Source organism: Sinohyriopsis cumingii, unplaced genomic scaffold (assembly GCF_028554795.1).
Source record: "Sinohyriopsis cumingii isolate HCF-2022 unplaced genomic scaffold, ASM2855479v2 utg003582l, whole genome shotgun sequence".
Lineage (NCBI taxonomy): Eukaryota > Metazoa > Mollusca > Bivalvia > Unionida > Unionidae > Sinohyriopsis > Sinohyriopsis cumingii.
In genome coordinates this window covers 9,884-35,207 of record NW_028316535.1, presented here as the reverse complement: position 1 = coordinate 35,207, position 25,324 = coordinate 9,884, and the positions used below count along the sequence as shown (strand labels likewise).

The window sequence follows — 25,324 nt, the reverse complement described above, 5'->3', positions numbered from 1 at the left end:
GATGACAGATGGCATAGAAATGTTTTTATGAAAACGATCACACGTAACTAATAATATGGACAAAATATTACTTTATAGTATGAGTTTCCTCTGACCCTTGCCACCCCATTTTTGAGATTTCGACATTTATGTAGGGGTGTAGGGTCTGAGTTCATTACCCATCGAAAAGTTGGAATCCGCAGACATAGGGTAGTCAGTGGTAGAGCATTCGACTGCAGATCCCTGGTTCGAACCCGGATGTCCCCTTCATATACATTTGTATTATTGACCACACAAATTTTCTGTCCCAATTATAGCAAGGTCTATGTTAATATCCATCTTGACACATCAATATACATTTGCTTATATTTTGAAAATTATTTTTCCACTGAGTATATCCGATAAAACATCATTGGTTATTCCTCCAAGTAATCAGCATAGTGGTGTCTTTATGTCATCCTTGGTCTCCATCGCTATCACTCTGTTCCTTTTTGACTGTCTGTCTGTTTGTCGGTCTCTCATGAACAACTTTCAAACAAATGCGTGGCAAATCACTGATACCATATTGTCTTATAATATTCAGGTCATGTTGATATAGGCCTGCAACAGGTGGCGACTTACTAACTTTGTCTCATGATTGCAAATTTCCGATTTGCAAGGGGAACAGCATTTGACCTCACAGAGAGATTTGTCCCTTTAGATAAATGCATGCAGTAGCAGTAATAACTATTGAAAGGAAAATTCTACGCAAATGTTAAAAAGCGCGACGTGATCTAGTATTGTGCTAAATAAATTCCTTCACTCTTTAATTGTGGCGTGGATGTGTTACTTTCATTGGCTATTACAATAATAAGCGGAGTCACGATCAAAATTCAGCTGAACCAACATTGCTAAACAAATGCAAGTGGTCATTCAGGCTTGACGATATCTCTGGTCATCAGCGGCAAAACATACCAGAGGTACCGGTCATTCTCGTTTGTAAGTATGCATGGAAAGATAAGACAGATGGTGATTTAATACTTCCTTATTATAATTTGAGCTGACTTATTTACGAAGGGGATATAGCTCAGTGGTAGAGCATTCGACTGCAGATCGAGAGGTCCCCGGTTCGAACCCGGGTGTCCCCTTTATCATTATTTTTAACAAGGAACACATAAACATTTCTATCTCAGTTATGTCAAGTTCCATGGTAATGTCTATTGTTTGACATCAATTTACTTTTGCTGTTGGGGCGGAATGTTTAACGGACTGATTATATTCGGTAAAACCTATGGATATCCCAGCATATAATACGCATTTTCGTTCTGTCTCTCTCTCTCTTTCTCTCTATCTCATGTACAACTTTCCAACTTACGAGTCTCGACTCAAGGCTAATGATATTTTCCGATACCAACAGCAAAATATACTCCCGATAACTTTAGTTCAGTCGTTCCAATTATGGCCGAGACCCTAATAAGAAAACTTTTTCCTGATCCCCAAGACCCATTTCCACCTTTCGATGAATTTTGTCCGCCTAAAAAAATATCCTGGACACCTTCCACCACCCTCCGCTATGTGCTCGACACCCTGATTTCTTTTCGCGACCTGGGGGGATTGAAAATCACTGTTCTTGGTTCACCATACAGATAAGGTTCATATACAACAGGGCAAATAAACAATTTTCTTTCAAAATTGGAGATTTCCAATATGCGAAGGGAATATAGCTCAACTGGTACAACTTTTGACTTCACATCGAGATGTGTGCCTTTACATGTATGCGTGTGATAATGTTTAAATGTACATCACAACAATAGTGTATATATGGTGCCAAGTAAAGTCAAGTTCAAAATGTTTAAAATGAAGACTTACACAAAATCTATAGGAATATAAAGCCTTCAAAATTATTATAAAAATACAGTATAAGAAGATGGAGTATAACGAATAAAGATGTACAAACTTTGTCAAATGTAGAGAAATAAAAGATAAAGATAACATGCAACAGTTATTTGGAAAAGATATTACATGACGGCGTCGGACTCCTCTGTACGTCATAGGTAATCGTATTTAGGGCCATTATACGTTTTCTTTCATGTGTCACCTTGTGCAAAACAATACCAGGAAGATAACATGAATTGGTGATTATACAGAAAATATGATTACGTGTTGCACACAAACGGCAATCGTAATATGTGTATCGTGTGTGTCTGTCAAATATGTAAGCCATGATCTCGACGTACGACGAAATGTATTCATCAAATCAGCTCACGTGAAAAATGGGTGTGATAGTGTACGAGCATTTTGCACCTGAAAGTGATATTTACTTTAAATAACGCACACAAGATCCGTGAGATTTAATAAGTATTTTAAGGAATATTCTACTGAAATGTTAAAATATAAGGAGAGGAGCACTTGTATTGTAACAAATAAATAATTTCACTTTTTAATTGTTGTTCGGAAGTGTTGATTACTATCGTTAGTACAATAAGAACTGGAGTCGCTATCACAATTCAGCTTAACAAATATTGCTAAACAAATGTGATGTGTCATTCAGACCTAACCATAGTTTTGGTTACAAGCGCCAAGGCATACCAGAGGTCCGAGTCACTCTCATTCACTTACACAGATAAAGATGATATGCGATAAATAACGATTTCCCACGTACTTATTATAATTTGAGATCCCCTGCCATTTACGAAGGGGATATAGCTCAGTGGTAGAGCATTCGACTGCAGATCGAGAGGTCCTCGGTTCGAACCCGGGTGTCCCCTTCATGAAACTTTTAAACGTTGGCCATACAAAATTATGTCTAATTCGATGTCAATATCCACAATGACACATCAATTTAAATTGGTTGCAAGAAATTATTTTTCCGCTTAGTATATCCGGTAGAAGCTCTTTTTATTCCCCCAAACATTACGCATTGCGGTCTCATTCTATCCCTCTTTGTCTTTCTGTCTCTCTGCCTGTCTGTCTTTCTGTTTATTTGTCTCTCTCATTTACAATTTTCAAACTAATAAGTCTCTCATCAGGGATAAGTATATTTCCTGAATCCAACTTCAAAACATACCCCAGGTCATTCTAGCAAACAGGTTTCATCGTTTATTGACCTCCACCGTGAAGAGTCTTTTTTTTTCTTCAGAGCCTTACGGGCGCATTTCCGGCTTTTGATACGTTTTTCCTCCTTACAAAGGTCCTTTTGACCCAACGGGACCCTCCAGAACCTTCTAGCGACCCTGATTGAAGTCGCAACCGGGGGGGATGGGAACCACTGTTTTACTTCAACTATACAGATAATGTTCTTATGCAACAGGTGGCAACTTACAAACTTTGTCTCGAAATTGGCGATTTCCAATTCGAAAAGGGAATATAGCTCAACTACTAGAGCATTTGACTACACATAGAGAAATGTCCCGTTAGATGTATTCATGCAGTAGCTGTAATAACTATTGTAAGGAATAATTTACCTAAAGGTTAAGGGGATGGTGTCGTTTGTATTGTGAGAAATAAATTCCTTGATATCATGAATTGTTGTGTGGATGCGTTGATGACATTAGTACAACAAGAAGAAGAGTCACGAACAGGATTAAGTTGTGAATCTGTCTGTCTGTCTCTCTCTCTCTCTCTCTCTCTCTTACCTACGACTTCAGCCGAATGGGTCGCAAAACAGACCAAAGCATATTTCCCTATACCGTCTTCAAAATGTATCCTAAAACAGTCTGGTTCAGTTGTTTCCAACCTTTATTGGCCGCGATCCTACTAAAAATCTATTTTGCGAGCCTCGCTATCCAGGAGATCCTCTGTAACCCTCTAGAACGTGCTCGTGACCCTGATTTGATCGCGACCGGTGGGATGGGCACCACTGTTCATGTTGGACTATACAGATAAGGTTCGTATGTAAGAGGTGGAGACCTACCAATTCTGTAACATTACTGCAATTTCCCGACATGCGAAGCGAATATAGCTCAACTCGTACAGCTTTTCAAATTACATGGAGAAGTGCCCCTTTATATTTATGTATATAGTAGTGTTTAATGCATCTCACAACGACAGTGTCTATATGGTGCCAACTAAAAAGTAAACTGGAAAAAAATGTGAAGTGAAGACTTGCATAAAAGCCGAAAAATTACAAACCCTTCCATATAATTCTAAACTTAAAGGGCAAAACATGGAGTATAACGGATAAAAATTTTCCAACGGTGTTAATGGTATAGAAACAAAAGATCAGGATGACAGATGGCATAGAAATGTTTTTATGAAAACGATCACACGTAACTAATAATATGGACAAAATATTACTTTATAGTATGAGTTTCCTCTGACCCTTGCCACCCCATTTTTGAGATTTCGACATTTATGTAGGGGTGTAGGGTCTGAGTTCATTACCCATCGAAAAGTTGGAATCCGCAGACATAGGGTAGTCAGTGGTAGAGCATTCGACTGCAGATCCCTGGTTCGAACCCGGATGTCCCCTTCATATACATTTGTATTATTGACCACACAAATTTTCTGTCCCAATTATAGCAAGGTCTATGTTAATATCCATCTTGACACATCAATATACATTTGCTTATATTTTGAAAATTATTTTTCCACTGAGTATATCCGATAAAACATCATTGGTTATTCCTCCAAGTAATCAGCATAGTGGTGTCTTTATGTCATCCTTGGTCTCCATCGCTATCACTCTGTTCCTTTTTGACTGTCTGTCTGTTTGTCGGTCTCTCATGAACAACTTTCAAACAAATGCGTGGCAAAGCACTGATACCATATTGTCTTATAATATTCAGGTCATGTTGATATAGGCCTGCAACAGGTGGCGACTTACTAACTTTGTCTCATGATTGCAAATTTCCGATTTGCAAGGGGAACAGCATTTGACCTCACAGAGAGATTTGTCCCTTTAGATAAATGCATGCAGTAGCAGTAATAACTATTGAAAGGAAAATTCTACGCAAATGTTAAAAAGCGCGACGTGATCTAGTATTGTGCTAAATAAATTCCTTCACTCTTTAATTGTGGCGTGGATGTGTTACTTTCATTGGCTATTACAATAATAAGCGGAGTCACGATCAAAATTCAGCTGAACCAACATTGCTAAACAAATGCAAGTGGTCATTCAGGCTTGACGATATCTCTGGTCATCAGCGGCAAAACATACCAGAGGTACCGGTCATTCTCGTTTGTAAGTATGCATGGAAAGATAAGACAGATGGTGATTTAATACTTCCTTATTATAATTTGAGCTGACTTATTTACGAAGGGGATATAGCTCAGTGGTAGAGCATTCGACTGCAGATCGAGAGGTCCCCGGTTCGAACCCGGGTGTCCCCTTTATCATTATTTTTAACAAGGAACACATAAACATTTCTATCTCAGTTATGTCAAGTTCCATGGTAATGTCTATTGTTTGACATCAATTTACTTTTGCTGTTGGGGCGGAATGTTTAACGGACTGATTATATTCGGTAAAACCTATGGATATCCCAGCATATAATACGCATTTTCGTTCTGTCTCTCTCTCTCTTTCTCTCTATCTCATGTACAACTTTCCAACTTACGAGTCTCGACTCAAGGCTAATGATATTTTCCGATACCAACAGCAAAATATACTCCCGATAACTTTAGTTCAGTCGTTCCAATTATGGCCGAGACCCTAATAAGAAAACTTTTTCCTGATCCCCAAGACCCATTTCCACCTTTCGATGAATTTTATCCGCCTAAAAAAAATCCTGGACACCTTCCACCACCCTCCGCTATGTGCTCGACACCCTGATTTCTTTTCGCGACCTGGGGGGATTGAAAATCACTGTTCTTGGTTCACCATACAGATAAGGTTCATATACAACAGGGCAAATAAACAATTTTCTTTCAAAATTGGAGATTTCCAATATGCGAAGGGAATATAGCTCAACTGGTACAACATTTGACTTCACATCGAGAAGTGTGCCTTTAGATGTATGCGTGTGATAATGTTTAAATGTACATCACAACAATAGTGTATATATGGTGCCAAGTAAAGTCAAGTTCAAAATGTTTAAAATGAAGACTTACACAAAATCTATAGGAATATAAACCCTTCAAAATTATTATAAAAATACAGTATAAGAAGATGGAGTATAACGAATAAAGATGTACAAACTTTGTCAAATGTAGAGAAATAAAAGATAAAGATAACATGCAACAGTTATTTGGAAAAGATATTACATGACGGCGTCGGACTCCTCTGTACGTCATAGGTAATCGTATTTAGGGCCATTATACGTTTTCTTTCATGTGTCACCCTGTGCAAAACAATACCAGGAAGATAACATGAATTGGTGATTATACAGAAAATATGATTACGTGTTGCACACAAACGGCAATCGTAATATGTGTATCGTGTGTGTCTGTCAAATATGTAAGCCGTGATCTCGACGTACGACGAAATGTATTCATCAAATCAGCTCACGTGAAAAATGGGTGTGATAGTGTACGAGCATTTTGCACCTGAAAGTGATATTTACTTTAAATAACGCACACAAGATCCGTGAGATTTAATAAGTATTTTAAGGAATATTCTACTGAAATGTTAAAATATAAGGAGAGGAGCACTTGTATTGTAACAAATAAATAATTTCACTTTTTAATTGTTGTTCGGAAGTGTTGATTACTATCGCTAGGACAATAAGAACTGGAGTCGCTATCACAATTCAGCTTAACAAATATTGCTAAATAAATGTGATGTGTCATTCAGACCTAACCATAGTTTTGGTTACAAGCGCCAAGGCATACCAGAGGTCCGAGTCACTCTCATTCACTTACACAGATAAAGATGATATGCGATAAATAACGATTTCCCACGTACTTATTATAGTTTGAGATCCCCTGCCATTTACGAAGGGGATATAGCTCAGTGGTAGAGCATTCGACTGCAGATCGAGAGGTCCTCGGTTCGAACCCGGGTGTCCCCTTCATGAAACTTTTAAACGTTGGCCATACAAAATTATGTCTCATCAATATCTAATTCGATTTCAATATCCACAATGACACATCAATTTAAATTGGTTGCAAGAAATTATTTTTCCGCTTAGTATATCCGGTAGAAGCTCTTTTTATTCCCCCAAACATTACGCATTGCGGTCTCATTCTATCCCTCTTTGTCTTTCTGTCTCTCTGCCTGTCTGTCTTTCTGTTTATCTGTCTCTCTCATTTACAATTTTCAAACTAATAAGTCTCTCATCAGGGATAAGTATATTTCCTGAATCCAACTTCAAAACATACCCCAGGTCATTCTAGTAAACAGGTTTCATCGTTTATTGACCTCCACCGTGAAGAGTCTTTTTTTTTCTTTTCATAGCCTCACGGGCCCATTTCCAGCTTTTGATAAGTTTTTCCTCCTTACAAAGCTCCTTTTGACCCAACCGGACTCTCCAGAACCTTCTAGCGACCCTGATTGAAGTCGCAACCGGGGGGATGGGAACCACTGTTTTACTTCAACTATACAGATAATGTTCTTATGCAACAGGTGGCAACTTACAAACTTTGTCTCGAAATTGGCGATTTCCAATTCGAAAAGGGAATATAGCTCAACTACTAGAGCATTTGACTACACATAGAGAAATGTCCCGTTAGATGTATTCATGCAGTAGCTGTAATAACTATTATAAGGAATAATTTACCTAAAGGTTAAGGGGATGGTGTCGTTTGTATTGTGAGAAATAAATTCCTTGATATCATGAATTGTTGTGTGGATGCATTGATGACATTAGTACAACAAGAAGCAGAGTCACGAACATGATTAAGTTGTGAATCTGTCTGTCTGTCTCTCTCTCTCTCTCTCTCTCTCTCTCTCTTACCTACGACTTCAGCCGAATGGGTCGCAAAACAGACCAAAGCATATTTCCCTATACCGTTTTCAAAATGTATCCTAAAACAGTCTGGTTCAGTTGTTTCCAACCTTTATTGGCCGCGATCCTACTAAAAATCTATTTTGCGAGCCTCGCTATCCAGGAGATCCTCTGTAACCCTCTAGAACGTGCTCGTGACCCTGATTTGATCGCGACCGGTGGGATGGGCACCACTGTTCATGTTGGACTATACAGATAAGGTTCGTATGTAAGAGGTGGAGACCTACCAATTCTGTAACATTACTGCAGCTTCCCGACATGCGAAGCGAATATAGCTCAACTCGTACAGCTTTTCAAATTACATGGAGAAGTGCCCCTTTATATTTATGTATATAGTAGTGTTTAATGCATCTCACAACGACAGTGTCTATATGGTGCCAACTAAAAGTAAACTGGAAAAAAATGTGAAGTGAAGACTTGCATAAAAGCCGAAAAATTACAAACCCTTCCATATAATTCTAAACTTAAAGGGCAAAACATGGAGTATAACGGATAAAAATGTTCCAACGGTGTTAATGGTATTGAAATAAAAGATCAGGATGACAGATGGCATAGAAATGTTTTTAAGAAAACGATCACACGTAACTAATAATACGGACAAAATATTACTTTATAGTCCGAGTTTCCTCTGACCCTTGCCACCCCATTTTTGAGATTTCGACATTGATGTAGGGGTGTAGGGTCAGAGGTCATTACCTATCGAAAAGTTGGAATCCGCCGACATAGGGTAGTCAGTGGTAGAACATTCGACTGCAGATCCCTGGTTCGAACCCGGGTGTCCCCTTCATATACATTTGTATTATTGACCACACAAATTTTCTGTCCCAATTATATCAAGGTCTATGTTAATATCCATCGTGACACATCAATATACATTTGCTTATATTTTGAAAATTATTTTTCCACTGAGTATATCCGATAAAACATCATTGGTTATTCCTCCAAGTAATCCGCATAGTGGTGTCTTTCTGTCATCCTTGGTCTCCATCGCTATCACTCTGTTCCTTTTTGACTGTCTGTCTGTTTGTCGGTCTCTCATGAATAACTTTCAAACAAATGCGTGGCAAATCACTGATACCAGATTGTCTTATAATATTCAGGTCATGTTGATATAGGCCTGCAACAGGTGGCGACTTACTAACTTTGTCTCATAATTGCAAATTTCCGATTTGCAAGGGGAACAGCATTTGACCTCACAGAGAGATTTGTCCCTTTAGATAAATGCATGCAGTAGCAGTAATAATTATTTAAAGGAAAATTCTACGCAAATGTTAAAAAGCGCGACGTGATCTAGTATTGTGCTAAATAAATTCCTTCACTCTTTAATTGTGGCGTGGATGTGTTACTTTCATTGGCTATTACAATAATAAGCGGAGTCACGATCAAAATTCAGCTGAACCAACATTGCTAAACAAATGCAAGTGGTCATTCAGGCTTGACGATATCTCTGGTCATCAGCGGCAAAACATACCAGAGGTACCGGTCATTCTCGTTTGTAAGTATGCATGGAAAGATAAGACAGATGGTGATTTAATACTTCCTTATTATAATTTGAGCTGACTTATTTACGAAGGGGATATAGCTCAGTGGTAGAGCATTCGACTGCAGATCGAGAGGTCCCCGGTTCGAACCCGGGTGTCCCCTTTTTCATTATTTTTAACAAGGACCACACAAACATTTCTATCTCAGTTATGTCAAGTTCCATGGTAATGTCTATTGTTTGACATCAATTTACTTTTGCTGTTGGGGCGGAATGTTTTCCAGACTGATTATATTGGGTAAAACCTATGGATATCCCAGCATATAATACGCATTTTCGTTCTGTCTCTCTCTCTCTCTTTCTCTCTGTCTCATGTACAACTTTCCAACTTACGAGTCTCGACTCAAGGCTAATGATATTTTCCGATACCAACAGCAAAATATACTCCCGATAACTTTAGTTCAGTTGTTCCAATTATGGCCGAGACCCTAATAAGAAAACTTTTTCCTGATCCCAAGACCCATTTCCACCTTTCGATGAATTTTATCCGCCTAAAAAAAAAATCCTGGACACCTTCCACCACCTTCCGCTACGTGCTCGCCACCCTGATTTCTTTTCGCGACCTGGGGGGATTGAAAATCACTGTTCTTGGTTCACCATACAGATAAGGTTCATATACAACAGGGCAAATAAACAATTTTCTTTCAAAATTGGAGATTTCCAATATGCGAAGGGAATATAGCTCAACTGGTACAACATTTGACTTCACATCGAGAAGTGTGCCTTTACATGTATGCGTGTGATAATGTTTAAATGTACATCACAACAATAGTGTATATATGGTGCCAAGTAAAGTCAAGTTCAAAAAGTTTAAAATGAAGACTTACACAAAATCCATAGGAATATAAACCCTTCAAAATTATTATAAAAATACAGTACAAGAAGATGGAGTATAACGAATAAAGATGTACAAACTTTGTCAAATGTAGAGAAATAAAAGATAAAGATAACATGCAACAGTTATTTGGAAAAGATATTACATGACGGCGTCGGACTCCTCTGTACGTCATAGGTAATCGTATTTAGGGCCATTATACGTTTTCTTTCATGTGTCACCCTGTGCAAAACAATACCAGGAAGATAACATGAATTGGTGATTATACAGAAAATATGATTACGTGTTGCACACAAACGGCAATCGTAATATGTGTATCGTGTGTGTCTGTCAAATATGTAAGCCATGATCTCGACGTACGACGAAATGTATTCATCAAATCAGCTCACGTGAAAAATAGGTGTGATAGTGTACGAGCATTTTGCACCTGAAAGTGATATTTACTTTAAATAACGCACACAAGATCCGTGAGATTTAATAAGCATTTTATTGTTGTTGTTGTTGTGGGGTTTAACGCCATTTTTCAGCACACGATAGGCTAAACATGGCGGCCAGTATTAATGGTGGAGGAAGAACCCGGGAAAACCCCGGAAAGAACCACTGACCCTCGAGAAGCTACTGGCAAATAAGCATTTTAAGGAATATTCTACTGAAATGTTAAAATATAAGGAGAGGAGCACTTGTATTGTAACAAATAAATAATTTCACTTTTTAATTGTTGTTCGGAAGTGTTGATTACTATCGCTAGGACAATAAGAACTGGAGTCGCTATCACAATTCAGCTTAACAAATATTGCTAAATAAATGTGATGTGTCATTCAGACCTAACCATAGTTTTGGTTACAAGCGCCAAGGCATACCAGAGGTCCGAGTCACTCTCATTCACTTACACAGATAAAGATGATATGCGATAAATAACGATTTCCCACGTACTTATTATAGTTTGAGATCCCCTGCCATTTACGAAGGGGATATAGCTCAGTGGTAGAGCATTCGACTGCAGATCGAGAGGTCCTCGGTTCGAACCCGGGTGTCCCCTTCATGAAACTTTTAAACGTTGGCCATAGAAAATTATGTCTCATCAATATCTAATTCGATGTCAATATCCACAATGACACATCAATTTAAATTGGTTGCAAGAAATTATTTTTCCGCTTAGTATATCCGGTAGAAGCTCTTTTTATTCCCCCAAACATTACGCATTGCGGTCTCATTCTATCCCTCTTTGTCTTTCTGTCTCTCTGCCTGTCTGTCTTTCTGTTTATCTGTCTCTCTCATTTACAATTTTCAAACTAATAAGTCTCTCATCAGGGATAAGTATATTTCCTGAATCCAACTTCAAAACATACCCCAGGTCATTCTAGTAAACAGGTTTCATCGTTTATTGACCTCCACCGTGAAGAGTCTTTTTTTTCTTTTCATAGCCTCACGGGCCCATTTCCAGCTTTTGATACGTTTTTCCTCCTTACAAAGCTCCTTTTGACCCAACCGGACTCTCCAGAACCTTCTAGCGACCTTGATTGAAGTCGCAACCGGGGGGATGGGAACCACTGTTTTACTTCAACTATACAGATAATGTTCTTATGCAACAGGTGGCAACTTACAAACTTTGTCTCGAAATTGGCGATTTCCAATTCGAAAAGGGAATATAGCTCAACTGCTAGAGCATTTGACTACACATAGAGAAATGTCCCGTTAGATGTATTCATGCAGTAGCTGTAATAACTATTATAAGGAATAATTTACCTAAAGGTTAAGGGGATGGTGTCGTTTGTATTGTGAGAAATAAATTCCTTGATATCATGAATTGTTGTGTGGATGCATTGATGACATTAGTACAACAAGAAGCAGAGTCACGAACATGATTAAGTTGTGAATCTGTCTGTCTGTCTGTCTCTCTCTCTCTCTCTTACCTACGACTTCAGCCGAATGGGTCGCAAAACAGACCAAAGCATATTTCCCTATACCGTTTTCAAAATGTATCCTAAAACAGTCTGGTTCAGTTGTTTCCAACCTTTATTGGCCGCGATCCTACTAAAAATCTATTTTGCGAGCCTCGCTATCCAGGAGATCCTCTGTAACCCTCTAGAACGTGCTCGTGACCCTGATTTGATCGCGACCGGTGGGATGGGCACCACTGTTCATGTTGGACTATACAGATAAGGTTCGTATGTAAGAGGTGGAGACCTACCAGTTCTGTAACATTACTGCAGCTTCCCGACATGCGAAGCGAATATAGCTCAACTCGTACAGCTTTTCAAATTACATGGAGAAGTGCCCCTTTATATTTATGTATATAGTAGTGTTTAATGCATCTCACAACGACAGTGTCTATATGGTGCCAACTAAAAGTAAACTGGAAAAAAATGTGAAGTGAAGACTTGCATAAAAGCCGAAAAATTACAAACCCTTCCATATAATTCTAAACTTAAAGGGCAAAACATGGAGTATAACGGATAAAAATGTTCCAACGGTGTTAATGGTATTGAAATAAAAGATCAGGATGACAGATGGCATAGAAATGTTTTTAAGAAAACGATCACACGTAACTAATAATACGGACAAAATATTACTTTATAGTCCGAGTTTCCTCTGACCCTTGTCACCCCATTTTTGAGATTTCGACATTGATGTAGTGGTGTAGGGTCAGAGGTCATTACCTATCGAAAAGTTGGAATCCGCCGACATAGGGTAGTCAGTGGTAGAACATTCGACTGCAGATCCCTGGTTCGAACCCGGGTGTCCCCTTCATATACATTTGTATTATTGACCACACAAATTTTCTGTCCCAATTATAGCAAGGTCTATGTTAATATCCATCGTGACACATCAATATACATTTGCTTATATTTTGAAAATTATTTTTCCACTGAGTATATCCGATAAAACATCATTGGTTATTCCTCCAAGCAATCCGCATAGTGGTGTCTTTCTGTCATCCTTGGTCTCCATCGCTATCACTCTGTTCCTTTTTGACTGTCTGTCTGTTTGTCGGTCTCTCATGAATAACTTTCAAACAAATGCGTGGCAAATCACTGATACCAGATTGTCTTATAATATTCAGGTCATGTTGATATAGGCCTGCAACAGGTGGCGACTTACTAACTTTGTCTCATAATTGCAAATTTCCGATTTGCAAGGGGAACAGCATTTGACCTCACAGAGAGATTTGTCCCTTTAGAGAAATGCATGCAGTAGCAGTAATAACTATTGAAAGGAAAATTCTACGCAAATGTTAAAAAGCGCGACGTGATCTAGTATTGTGCTAAATAAATTCCTTCACTCTTTAATTGTGGCGTGGATGTGTTACTTTCATTGGCTATTACAATAATAAGCGGAGTCACGATCAAAATTCAGCTGAACCAACATTGCTAAACAAATGCAAGTGGTCATTCAGGCTTGACGATATCTCTGGTCATCAGCGGCAAAACATACCAGAGGTACCGGTCATTCTCGTTTGTAAGTATGCATGGAAAGATAAGACAGATGGTGATTTAATACTTCCTTATTATAATTTGAGCTGACTTATTTACGAAGGGGATATAGCTCAGTGGTAGAGCATTCGACTGCAGATCGAGAGGTCCCCGGTTCGAACCCGGGTGTCCCCTTTTTCATTATTTTTAACAAGGACCACACAAACATTTCTATCTCAGTTATGTCAAGTTCCATGGTAATGTCTATTGTTTGACATCAATTTACTTTTGCTGTTGGGGCGGAATGTTTAACGGACTGATTATATTCGGTAAAACCTATGGATATCCCAGCATATAATACGCATTTTCGTTCTGTCTCTCTCTCTCTCTTTCTCTCTGTCTCATGCACAACTTTCCAACTTACGAGTCTCGACTCAAGGCTAATGATATTTTCCGATACCAACAGCAAAATATACTCCCGATAACTTTAGTTCAGTTGTTCCAATTATGGCCGAGACCCTAATAAGAAAACTTTTTCCTGATCCCAAGACCCATTTCCACCTTTCGATGAATTTTATCCGCCTAAAAAAAAAATCCTGGACACCTTCCACCACCTTCCGCTACGTGCTCGCCACCCTGATTTCTTTTCGCGACCTGGGGGGATTGAAAATCACTGTTCTTGGTTCACCATACAGATAAGGTTCATATACAACAGGGCAAATAAACAATTTTCTTTCAAAATTGGAGATTTCCAATATGCGAAGGGAATATAGCTCAACTGGTACAACATTTGACTTCACATCGAGAAGTGTGCCTTTACATGTATGCGTGTGATAATGTTTAAATGTACATCACAACAATAGTGTATATATGGTGCCAAGTAAAGTCAAGTTCAAAAAGTTTAAAATGAAGACTTACACAAAATCCATAGGAATATAAACCCTTCAAAATTATTATAAAAATACAGTACAAGAAGATGGAGTATAACGAATAAAGATGTACAAACTTTGTCAAATGTAGAGAAATAAAAGATAAAGATAACATGCAACAGTTATTTGGAAAAGATATTACATGACGGCGTCGGACTCCTCTGTACGTCATAGGTAATCGTATTTAGGGCCATTATACGTTTTCTTTCATGTGTCACCCTGTGCAAAACAATACCAGGAAGATAACATGAATTGGTGATTATACAGAAAATATGATTACGTGTTGCACACAAACGGCAATCGTAATATGTGTGTCGTGTGTGTCTGTCAAATATGTAAGCCATGATCTCGACGTACGACGAAATGAATTCATCAAATCAGCTCACGTGAAAAATAGGTGTGATAGTGTACGAGCATTTTGCACCTGAAAGTGATATTTACTTTAAATAACGCACACAAGATCCGTGAGATTTAATAAGTATTTTAAGGAATATTCTACTGAAATGTTAAAATATAAGGAGAGGAGCACTTGTATTGAAACAAATAAATAATTTCACTTTTTAATTGTTGTTCGGAAGTGTTGATTACTATCGTTAGTACAATAAGAACTGGAGTCGCTATCACAATTCAGTTTAACAAATATTGCTAAATAAATGTGATGTGTCATTCAGACCTAACCATAGTTTTGGTTACAAGCGCCAAGGCATACCAGAGGTCCGAGTCACTCTCATTCACTTACACAGATAAAGATGATATGCGATAAATAACGATTTCCCACGTACTTATTATAGTTTGAGATCCCCTGCCATTTACGAAGGGGGTATAGCTCAGTGGTAGAGCATTCGACTGCAGATCGAGAGGTCCTCGGTTCGAACCCGGGTGTCCCCTTCATGAAACTTTTAAACGTTGGCCATAGAAAATTATGTCTCATCAATATCTAATTCGATGTCAATATCCACAATGACACATCAATTTAAATTGGTTGCAAGAAATTATTTTTCCGCTTAGTATATCCGGTAGAAGCTCTTTTTGTTCCCCCAAACATTACGCATTGCGGTCTCATTCTATCCCTCTTTGTCTTTCTGTCTCTCTGCCTGTCTGTCTTTCTGTTTATTTGTCTCTCTCATTTACAATTTTCAAACTAATAAGTCTCTCATCAGGGATATGTATATTTCCGGAATCCAACTTCAAAACATACCCCAGGTCATTCTAGTAAACAGGTTTCATCGTTTATTGACCTCGACCGTGAAGAGCCTTTTTTTTTTGCAGAGCCTCACGAGCCCATTTCCAGCTTGTGATAAGTTTTTCCTCCTTACAAAGCTCCTTTTGACCCAACGGGACCCTCCAGAACCTTCTAGCGACCCTGAATGAAGTCGCAACCGGGGGGATGGGAACCACTGTTTTACTTCAACTATACAGATAATGTTCTTATGCAACAGGTGGCAACTTACAAACTTTGTCTCGAAATTGGCGATTTCCAATTCGAAAAGGGAATATAGCTCAACTACTAGAGCATTTGACTACACATAGAGAAATGTCCCGTTAGATGTATTCATGCAGTAGCTGTAATAACTATTGTAAGGAATAATTTACCTAAAGGTTAAGGGGATGGTATGGAAATTAAAGATCAGGATGACAGATGGCATAGAAATGTTTTTAAGAAAACGATCACACGTAACTAATTATATGGACAAAATATTACTTTATAGTCCGAATTTTCTCTGACCCTTGCCACCTCATTTTTGAGATTTCGACATTTATGTAGGGGTGTAGGGTCTGAGGTCGTTACCTATCGAAAAGTTGGAATCCGCCGACATAGGGTAGTCAGTGGTAGAGCATTCGACTGCAGATCCCTGGTTCGAACCCGGGTGTCCCCTTCATATACATTTGTATTATTGACCACACAAATTTTCTGTCCCAATTATAGCAAGGTCTATGTTAATATCCATCTTGACACATCAATATACATTTGCTTATATTTTGAAAATTATTTTTACACTGAGTATATCCGATAAAACATCATTGGTTATTCCTCCAAGCAATCCGCATAGTGGTTTCTTTCTGTCATCCTTGGTCTCCATCGCTATCACTCTTCATATTTGACTGCCTGTCTGTTTGTCGGTCTCTCATGAACAACTTTCAAACAAATGCGTGGCAAATCACTAATGCCAGATTGTCTTATAGTATTCAGGTCATGTTGATATAGGCCTGCAACAGGTGGCGACTTACTAACTTTGTCTCATAATTGCAAATTTCCGATTTGCAAGGGGAACAGCATTTGACTTCACAGAGAGATTTGTCCCTTTAGAGAAATGCATGCAGTAGCAGTAATAACTATTTAAAGGAAAATTCTACGCAAATGTTAAAAAGCGCGACGTGATCTAGTATTGTGCTAAATAAATTCCTTCACTCTTTAATTGTGGCGTGGATGTGTTACTTTCATTGGCTATTACAATAATAAGCGGAGTCACGATCAAACTTCAGCTGAACCAACATTGCTAAACAAATGCAAGTGGTCATTCAGGCTTGACGATATCTCTGGTCATCAGCGGCAAAACAAACCAGAGGTACCGGTCATTCACGTTTGTAAGTATGCATGGAAAGATAAGACAGATGGTGATTTAATACTTCCTTATTATAATTTGAGCTGACTTATTTACGAAGGGGATATAGCTCAGTGATAGAGCATTCGACTGCATATCGAGAGGTCCTCGGTTCGAACCCGGGTGTCCCTTTCATGAAACTTTTAAACGTTGTTCATAAAAAATTATGTCTCATCAATATCTAATTCGATGTCAATATCCACAATGACACATCAATTTAAATTCGTTGTAAGAAATTATTTTTCCGCTTAATATATCCGGTAGAAGCTCTTTTTGTTCCCCCAAACATTACTCATTGAAGTCTCATTCTATCCCTCTTTGTCTTTCTGTCTCTCTGCCTGTCTGTCTTTCTGTTTATTTGTCTCTCTCATTTACAATTCTCAAAGTAATAAGTCTCTCATCAGGGATAAGTATATTTCCTGAATCCAGCTTCAAAACGTTCCCCAGGTCATTCTAGTAAACAGGTTTCATCGTTTATTGACCTCGACCGTGAAGAGCCTTTTTTTTCAGAGCCTCACGAGCCCATTTCCAGCTTTTGATAAGTTTTTCCTCCTTACAAAGCTCCTTTTGACCCAACGGGACCCTCCAGAACCTTCTAGCGACCCTGATTGAAGTCGCAACCGGGGGGATGGGGACCACTGTTTTACTTCAACTATACAGATAATGTTCTTATGCAACAGGTGGCAACTTACAAACTTTGTCTCGAAATTGGCGATTTCCAATTCGAAAAGGGAATATAGCTCAACTACTAGAGCATTTGACTACACATAGAGAAATGTCCCGTTAGATGTATTCGTGCAGTAGCTGTAATAACTATTGTAAGGAATAATCTACCTAAACGTTAAGGGGATGGTGTCGTTTGTATTGTGAGAAATAAATTCCTTGATCTCATGAATTGTTGTGTGGATGCGTTGATGACATTAGTACAACAAGAAGCAAAGTCACGAACAGGATTAAGTTGTGAATCTGTCTGTCTGTCTGTCTGTCTCTCTTACATACGACTTCCAACCGAATGGGTCGCAAAACAGACCAAAGCATATTTCCCTATACCGTCTTCAAAATGTATCCTAAAACAGTCTGGTTCAGTTGTTTCCAACCTTTATCGGCCGCGATCCTACTAAAAATCTATTTTGCGAGCCTCGCTATCCAGGAGATCCTCTGTAACCCTCTAGAACGTGCTCGTGACCCTGATTTGAGCGCGACCGGTGGGATGGGCACCACTGTTCATGTTGGACTATACAGATAAGGTTCGTATGTAAGAGGTGGAGACCTACCAATTCTGTAACATTACTGGAGTTTCCCGACATGCGAAGCGAATATAGCTCAACTCGTACAGCTTTTCAAATTACATGGAGAAGTGCTCCTTTATATTTATGTATATAGTAGTGTTTAATGCATCTCACAACGACAGTGTCTATATGGTGCCAACTAAAAGTAAACTGGAATAAAATGTGAAGTGAAGACTTGCGTAAAAGCCGAAAAATTACAAACCCTTCCATATAATTCTAAACTTAAAGGACAAAACATGGAGTATAACGGATAAAAATTTTCCAATGGTGTTAATGGTATAGAAATAAAAGATCAGGATGACAGATGGCATAGAAATGTTTTTAAGAAAACGATCACACGTAACTAATAATATGGACAAAATATTACTTTATAGTCCGAGTTTCCTCTGACCCATGCCACCCCATTTTTGAGATTTCGACATTTATGTAGGGGTGTAGGGTCTGAGGTCATTACCTATCGAAAAGTTGGAATCCGCCGACAGCATTTTTTGTCTGGATAGGGTAGTCAGTGGTAGAGCATTCGACTGCATATCCCTGGTTCGGTCCCGGGTGTCCCCTACATATACATTTGTATTATTGACCACACAAATTTTCTGTCCCAATTATATCAAGGTCTATGTTAATATCCATCGTGACACATGAATATACATTTGCTTATATTTTGGAAATTATTTTTCCACTGAGTATATCTGATAAAACATCATTGGTTATTCCTCCACGCAATCCGCATTGTGGTGTCTTTCTGTCATCCTTGGTCTCCATCACTGTCACTCTGTTCAAATTTGTCTGTCTGTCTGTTTGTCGGTCTCTCATGAACACCTTTCAAACTTATGCGTGGCAAATCACTGGTACCAGATTTTCCTATACTATTCAGATAATGTTGATATAGGCCTACGAGAGGTGGCGACTTACTGACTTTGTCTCAGAATTGCAAATTTTCGATCTGCAAAGGGAATGTAGCTCTACTGGAACAGGATTTGACTTTACAGAGAGATGTGTCCCTTTATATAAATCCATGCAGTAGCAGTAATAACTATTTAACGGAATAATCTACGCAAAGGTTAAAAATCGCGATGTGCGCTAGTTATGTGCTAAATAAATTCCTTCACTCTTTAATTGTGGTGTGGGTGTGTTACTCTCATTTGTTACTACAAGAAAAAGTGAAGTCAGAATAAAAATTCAGCTGAAGAAAATTTAAACAAATATCAGTGGTCGTTCCGGCAGGATAATATTTTGGTTACAAGAGGCAAAAGTGACCAGATGTGCGGTGGTTCCTAGTGTGTCCTTGTGGTTTAATGCCCTCACCGTTATGGATCACTGCCGTTTAACCTCTGTCTGCGTTTGTTCAAGTCTCGGGCTCGGCCAGTGTGGGTATGTGAGAATGCTTGCAGTAGCTTCTATTGGGTCAGTGGTTCTTTCCGAGCGTTTCTCGGGTTCTTCCTCCACCATTTATACTGGCTGCCATGTATAACCTATATTGTGCTGAAAAATGGCGTTAAACCATACAGAAACAACAACCAGATGTGAGAGTCATTTTCGTTGGACCATGCCGATAAGGATTATATACGACCGATGATGAATTCCCACTTCCTGATAATTTTAGGTTTTCAATTTTCGAAGGGGATATAGCTCAGCGGTAGACTGCAGATCGAGAGGTCCCCGGTTCGAACCCGGGTGTTCCCTTTATAAGCATTGATTACATTTACAACCAAAGAGCTCTGGGCCAGCTATTTATGGCTCCACTGCTGTAAATCAGTTTACATTTGATGATATGTTACAAATTATTTTTCATGGTACTAACAGCTGCCTCGCTTGGTGCTCAGCATTAAGAGGTTAGTGTTAGGACTGGTCGGCCTGGTGTCGGGATAATGTGTCTGGGTGGGACTTCATGCTACATGTCTGCATCATGATGCACAAGTGCTAGACATCACTATAAACTGTCACACTGCAGACATTGTAGCAATATGACTGCAAAATTGTTAAAGCTACGTTAAGGGCCCTGAGTGGCCGATAGGTCTAAAGCGCTCTCCGTTACGGTACAATGCCATCTCACCCCTATCTGCTTGGGTTCAAGTCTAGTATTTGACTATTTGGGTATGTGAGAAAGCTTGCCAGTAGCTTCTCGTAGGTTCGGTGGTTCTTTCCGGGGTTTCCCCGGGTTCTTCTTCATTAATAATGGCCGCCATGTATAGCCTATCTTGTGCTCATAAATGGCGTTAAACCCAACAACAACAACAAAGCTACGTTAAAAAATCCAAATCACTCACACACATACACAAATTATTTTTCTACCGAATATATCGGGTAAGGCATCTTTGTCTCTTCCGCAAAACAATACGCATTGTGTCCTGTCTGTCTGTCTGTCTCTCTCATTTACAACTTTCAATCTAACGCGTCTCAAATCATGGCTAACCATATTTCCCAATACCAGCTTCACATCGTACCCCAAAATAATTCTAGTTCAAAGGTCTCCTTATTTTATTGGCCTCTACCCTAAACAATATTTTTCCGACCCTCACGAGCGCGTTTCCTCATGTTGATAAGTATTGCAACCCTTATAAAAAATAATCCTGGCGACCCTCCGTAACCCTTCAGAACGTGCTCGCGACCTTGATTTGGGTCGCGACCTGGGGGCTGGAAACAACTGTTCTATTTGAACTGTACAAACAGGGCTCATATGCAACATGTAGCGATTTACAGACTTTGTATCATGACTGTAGAGTTCCGATTTGCGAAAAGAATTCAGCTTAACTAATACATTATATGATTTTACATTGCTAAGTATGCCCATATTGATTTATGCATGGAGCAGTGTTTAAAGGTACCTAACAACACGTGTTTATATGGTGCCCACTACCAGTTTAAATCGAACAAAAGAAAATGAAAACTTGCACAAAATCGCGAAGAATATAAACCCTTCCAAATAATTCTAAACATATAGTACACGAAAATGGAGTATAACATATAAAGATGTTCAAATTGTGTTAAAGGTATAAAAACTAAAAGATTAAGGTAACACATGATCAAATATTTTGACAGTATATTGTCTGAAAGAGTCCGATTCCTTTATAATTTATCGGGAATCTTATTGAAGGTATTCTTTTATGTGAGGATTTATGCAAGACAATGCCATCAATAAAATAGGAAAGGACGATTACAGAAAATATGATATTTCTCACACAAACGTTAAACTAACATATTTACCATCTGTGTCTGTGTAATATATACGCTGTGTTTTTGCACACAATTAAATTTAATCATTAATCCAGCTCACATGACAAATAAGTGTGATGGCGTGCGATCATTTTGCATCCTGGATGTGAATCACATATTTATGCACGTAAGATCCGTGAGATGTAGTAGCTATTTTATGGAATATTCTTCTTAAGGTTAAAAGGTGAGCGGGGCGTACTGGTGTTGTGACAGATAAATTCCTTCACTCTTTGCTTGTTGTTAGGATGTGTTGCTTACCTTGGTTAGTACAATAAGAAGCGAGGTTCCGAGCAAAATATAGCTTTACAAAGATTAAACAAATGTGACTGGTCATCCAGGCCCGACCATATTTCTGGTTACAAGGTACAGAGTTTATATAGGTGCGGTCATTCTGTTTGGAAATTACAAATAAAGATCCGATGCGACATATGGCGATTTCCTACTTCCTTATTATAATTTCAAATTTGTCAATTACGAAGGGGATATAGCTCAGTGGTAGAGCATTCGACTGCAGATCGAGAGGTCCCCCGTTCGAACCCGGGTGTCCCCTTCATAAATATTTTTAACATTTACCACAAAATAGTTCAGTCCCAGTCATATCGAGTTGCGTGTTAGCATTACTGATCTATATCAATTCACATTTGTTGTGATGTTAGCAATTTTTTTTCCACTGAGGATAACCAATAAAATGTTTGGTTATTACACCAACTATGATCTCATCCTCTCCGTCTCTCCGCACACCTCTCTCTAATGGTTCGCAAATCTGGCCTAACCATATTTCTGGATATCACCTTCAAAACATACCCCATATCATTCAAGTTGGACTATACAGACAAGGTTCAGTCGCAACACGTGGTGACACCAATTTTGTTTAAGAATTGAAGATTTCCAATTTTCGAAGGGAATATGGCTCAACTGGTACACCATATGACTTCACAGATATGCCGCTATAGATGCATGCAAGTAACAGCATTTAAAGGCACATCCACACCGTCTAGTCTATATGGTACCTACTAAAAGTAAAATTTGAAAAATGTAAAATGAACACTTGCACAAAATCTCGAAGAATATAAACCCTTCCAATTAATTCTATACATAAAGTACAACAAGATGGGGTAGAACGAATACAGATGTTCAAATTGTGGTAAAAGGTAACACATGACCAATAATTTTGACAAAATATTTATGTAGAGTGTCCGACGCTTCTTTAATTGATCCGAAATCAATTATTTACTTATGTTTATGTACCACGTGTGTCTGTATAACATGTATGCTGTGTTGCTGCACACGACGAAGAAAAATAATGATTCCAGTTCACATGACAAATATGTTCCAGAGTGTGAGAGCATTTAGCATGCCTGATGTGAAACAGATATTTACTCCAAATCACGCATGTAAGATGCTTGAACTGTAAGGAATATTCTTCTAATGTTTAAAGGTGAGAGGGGCGCTAGTCTTGTGACAAATAAATTATTTCACTCTTTAATTGTTGTTTGGGTGTGTTGTTAACTTGAGTAGTAAAATAAGCGGAGTTATGTTCAGAATTCAGAATTACAAAGATTAAACAAATGTGAGTGGTCATTTAGGCCTGGCTGTATTTCTGGTTACAAGCCGCAAAAGTTACCAGGGGTGCGGAACAGTCTGGCTGAACTACAGAGATAAAAATCATATGCGACAAAATGGCGATATCCCCACTTCCTTAGGATAATTTCAGATTTGTCATTTACGAATGGGATGTAGCTCTGTGGTAGAACATTCGACTGCAGATCGAACCCGCGTGTCACCTTCAAGGATATTTCTTACATTTACCACAAAAGAGTTCTGTTCCAATCATATCGAGTTGCGTGTTAACATAACTGTGGTATATCAATTTACATTAGCTGTTATACTAGTAATTACTTTTTAAAATAAGAATATGCGCAAAACATCATGCTAATTCACCAAGCAATATGCATTTAGATCTCACCCTGTCCGTCTCTCTATCCGCCTCTGTCTGTCTGTCTGTCTGTCTGTCTCTCTCTCATGTACGACTTTCAGACTAATGATTCACAAATCAGGCATAACAATATTTTGTCTGGATATCAGTTTCGATACATACCGCGGACCATTCTAGTTGGACAATGCAGACAAGTTTCATATGCAACAGATGGCGACGTACAGACTTTGTCTCAAAACTGAAGAGTTCCGATTTGCGATTGGAGTGCAGCTGTACTGATACGGTATATGACTTTACATTGACAGGTGTGCCCCTTTAGATATATGCGTGTAGTAGTGTTTAAAGGCACCTTACCACAATACTGTCCACTTGATGCTCACTAAAATTAGAATTCGAAAACTTTAAACGAGGACTGGCCAAATGAGGACTTGGCCAAAATCCAAAAGAATATAAACTGTTCAAAATAATTATAAACATAAAGTACAACAAGATGGAGTAGATAAAAGGCAAAGATGTTGAAATTGTGTCAAAGGTATATAAAAAATAAAGTTAGCACGTGACCAACCATTCTGACAAGGTATTACTTGAGAGCGTCCGACTTCTCTGTAATTCATCAGAAGTCGTAGGGAAGGCCCTTATACGTTTTCGTTCATGTGAGGATTAGTGAAAAACAGTAGAAGGAAAATAATTAAAGGGTGATAATATAGAAAATATGATTATATGTTGCACACATACGGTAAACGTAACATATGTACCATGTGTATCTATGTAAAATGTACGCTGTGTTCTTGACGTAAGATGAAATGCATTAATTAAATGGAAATGAGGCTTGGTGAGTCTGCCTTTCGTTGGAATATATGACTAGTAGTCTATCAAAGATGTAATGAGCATGCAATACAAGCCTGTTATTTATATCACGTTCACATGTAATCGAGCTCACTGTAATTATTTAAGTAGGTTTATGCATATTCATGAGAAAAGAGGAACTCTCTGTACAGGAGGTCACTGGTGATAAAGGAGCGTAGCGGAGCATCACCCATTCTTTACGACGATATTTGTTTAATTTCACATTGTGCTTCTCTTCACTGAAATTATTTCTTCATACTATCGCATTCATCATTTCAATACAAAATAAAATATTGAATAAGATGGGGATGATTTAAATTCACTTTTTTCCTCTTTATTTCAGACCTATTACTTTTAAAGAAGCTGTAGGGATGGTATAGAGCTTTCTGTCTGTCTATCTGTCTGTCTGTCAGGTACGATTTTCAGTCTTAGTTGTAAATCAGGCCTAACCACATTTCTGGATATCAGCCTCAAACATACCTTAGATCATTCTAGTTGGACTATACAGACAAGGTTCATACACAGCACGTGACGACTCACAAATTTTATTTCAGAATTAAAGATTTCCAATTTGGCATGGGAATATGGCTCAACTGGTAAACCATATGATTTCACAGAGATGCCGCTAAAGATGCATGCAAGTAACAGTATTTAAAGGCACATCCACACAGTCTAGCCCATATGGTACCCACTAAAAGTAAAATGTGAAAACTGTAAAATGAAGACTTGCACAAAATCTCGAAGAATATAAACCGTTCCAAATAATTCTTACACTAGGTCCTGGTCATTCTGGTTGGACTATACATACCAAGATCAGATGCGACCGATGACGGATTCCCATTTCTTTATAATAATTTCAGATTTTTCGTTTACGAA

General features: G+C 38.5%; 10 non-coding genes across 10 annotated transcripts; all 10 read left to right on the top strand.

The window, feature by feature from the left end:
- The first annotated feature begins 1,034 nt into the window (after positions 1-1,034).
- On the top strand, positions 1,035-1,106 carry Trnac-gca (transfer RNA cysteine (anticodon GCA)). The gene has a single exon. It is a non-coding gene; the product is annotated as a tRNA-Cys (tRNA).
- Positions 1,107-2,654: 1,548 nt separating this feature from the next.
- Trnac-gca (transfer RNA cysteine (anticodon GCA)) lies at positions 2,655-2,726 on the top strand. Its single transcript has one exon. It is a non-coding gene; the product is annotated as a tRNA-Cys (tRNA).
- Positions 2,727-5,217: 2,491 nt separating this feature from the next.
- Positions 5,218-5,289, top strand: Trnac-gca (transfer RNA cysteine (anticodon GCA)). The gene has a single exon. It is a non-coding gene; the product is annotated as a tRNA-Cys (tRNA).
- A 1,547-nt stretch (positions 5,290-6,836) lies between these two features.
- Positions 6,837-6,908, top strand: Trnac-gca (transfer RNA cysteine (anticodon GCA)). Its single transcript has one exon. It is a non-coding gene; the product is annotated as a tRNA-Cys (tRNA).
- A 2,508-nt stretch (positions 6,909-9,416) lies between these two features.
- Trnac-gca (transfer RNA cysteine (anticodon GCA)) lies at positions 9,417-9,488 on the top strand. The gene has a single exon. It is a non-coding gene; the product is annotated as a tRNA-Cys (tRNA).
- A 1,698-nt stretch (positions 9,489-11,186) lies between these two features.
- Trnac-gca (transfer RNA cysteine (anticodon GCA)) lies at positions 11,187-11,258 on the top strand. The gene has a single exon. It is a non-coding gene; the product is annotated as a tRNA-Cys (tRNA).
- A 2,497-nt stretch (positions 11,259-13,755) lies between these two features.
- Trnac-gca (transfer RNA cysteine (anticodon GCA)) lies at positions 13,756-13,827 on the top strand. The gene has a single exon. It is a non-coding gene; the product is annotated as a tRNA-Cys (tRNA).
- Positions 13,828-15,377: 1,550 nt separating this feature from the next.
- Trnac-gca (transfer RNA cysteine (anticodon GCA)) lies at positions 15,378-15,449 on the top strand. The gene has a single exon. It is a non-coding gene; the product is annotated as a tRNA-Cys (tRNA).
- A 1,775-nt stretch (positions 15,450-17,224) lies between these two features.
- Trnac-gca (transfer RNA cysteine (anticodon GCA)) lies at positions 17,225-17,296 on the top strand. The gene has a single exon. It is a non-coding gene; the product is annotated as a tRNA-Cys (tRNA).
- Positions 17,297-22,144: 4,848 nt separating this feature from the next.
- Positions 22,145-22,216, top strand: Trnac-gca (transfer RNA cysteine (anticodon GCA)). The gene has a single exon. It is a non-coding gene; the product is annotated as a tRNA-Cys (tRNA).
- Positions 22,217-25,324: the final 3,108 nt, after the last annotated feature.